The sequence below is a fragment of the Gossypium hirsutum genome, chromosome A05 (assembly GCF_007990345.1).
Source record: "Gossypium hirsutum isolate 1008001.06 chromosome A05, Gossypium_hirsutum_v2.1, whole genome shotgun sequence".
Taxonomy (NCBI): domain Eukaryota; kingdom Viridiplantae; phylum Streptophyta; class Magnoliopsida; order Malvales; family Malvaceae; genus Gossypium; species Gossypium hirsutum.
Genome location: NC_053428.1, coordinates 59,958,316 through 59,960,344, shown reverse-complemented (window position 1 = coordinate 59,960,344; position 2,029 = coordinate 59,958,316).

Genomic DNA, 2,029 nt, shown 5'->3' with positions numbered 1-2,029 from the left:
ATCCTTTCACCCATCCCTACGGATAAATTATTTTATGTACGTGACTTCAAGTATAGTTGTCACATAGGTTCAACTTACCGAGCTCAACACCAAGTATAAGCATAGCACATATTAGCCATGTACTCAAGACACTTACCCGATCCGCTGTCCGCGATCGACTCAATAGTGTCGCACACATAGTGTCCATAATGATTCACGAATGTATATTGAGCTCGCACACTCAGTGCTATATAACTCGCACACTTAGTGCTACGTAATCAAATCGCACACTTAGTGCTACATAGTCAACTCGCACACTTAGTGCCGCATGGTCAATTCGCACACTTAGTGCATTCATATTCATTTCGCACACTTAGTGCAACATAGTTAAATCGCACACTTAGTGCTGTACAATTTAATCCCGCGCACTTAGCGCCAATCTCATGGTCATAAATGGTTATCCCGCACGTTTAGTGCCGAGATCAACAACTCAATACATTACCTCTTTCTTTCATTCAACAATTTCATCATCACATACGTACACGCATATATATATATGTATATTTATTCATTCCATTCAGCATCAATCCATAACATTATGACCATTGAAATATACCAACTACATGCTAATGACTTACCTCGTGTTGGGTAAGACGGTTCCAACTCGGCTACTCGATAACCTTTTCTTTGCCTTTGCTCGATTCACCTCCTTTAACTCCTTGAGCTAAATCAATAATTTAACTAGTTTAACCACCTTGCTAAATATTTACAATCCAATTTCACATGTATATGTATGTTAGTATATTCGGCTAATAACCTCATGCAACTACCATATCATCAAAAATCTAATCACACATGCACATGCATTAGGTAAGTTACCTTTGCTAATTTTAAACCCAACATCACACAAGCTCTCAAGAGATGGCCGAATGCTTCTTTTGTTACCCAACTAATCATTCGACAATTCCATCCCCTTTACCACCCTTTTATGCCTAATTATCTAAATCAAGATAAGATCATCAACATGCCTAACCATAGCCGAATGTGCAACATTAATCTATCACCTCTATCTCTTAAATACTATCAAGTTCATTTACTTCTAATTTCTTAAGTTCAACATCTTAATGCCCATTATAGCCACTCCCATAATCTACATTTAAAAATTGGCAACACCCACATTCAACTATCTTAGCCGAATACTCCTCAATACTTAGACTAAAGTATGCACATTAAACTTAATACAACTTTCATTATTCCTTTCATGTTTCGGTCAATTATTCAAATTACCTCATAACATGAACATTCTTTTCAACTAATCTAGGATGACTCATTCGGCCATAACCAAGAACCACTTTTCATACAAGGACAAAATAAATCAAATGAACCTCCCATTTAAACCCCTTTCTATCTTCTACTTACTCAATAATACATGTTTCTTAGTTCATATTCATCTATAACCATTTCAAATCACATACTACAAAACATCATCACTTTGGCATATAAGAACATAACCAAAGGTTTCTTGCAACACAACTCAAAATCAACACATGGGTCATGTTATGAGCATCAAACAACTCAACTTCACAAAAAAAAATGCAAAAGAACACATGATATCATACCTTAATCTATAAACTCACTTGGCCGAATGTCCTAGCTTCCATTTTTTTTTCTTTCTTTTCCTTATGGTTTCGGCAAGATGATAGAAAAGATGAAGGAACTTTGTTTTTATCACCACTTACTAATATAAATTTATTATACATAATTCCACCAATATAAAAAAATGGAGACAAGGAACACCATAATGCATGCGTGTGTTGCCGGCCATTCACATTCAAAAATGGTCTATTTGACATGCAAGTCCACTCTTTTTGGTACATGCACTAATAGACCATTTTAAATTGGACTATCATATTTTCTCCATGTCTCAAATCGATCCCTATTAACAATTTTCTCATGCAATTGGTAAAATTAGGGAATGAAACTTCCACATACTCATGTTCACACATAATAAGCACAGAATATAGCAATTAATTATTTTTTTACGACTCGG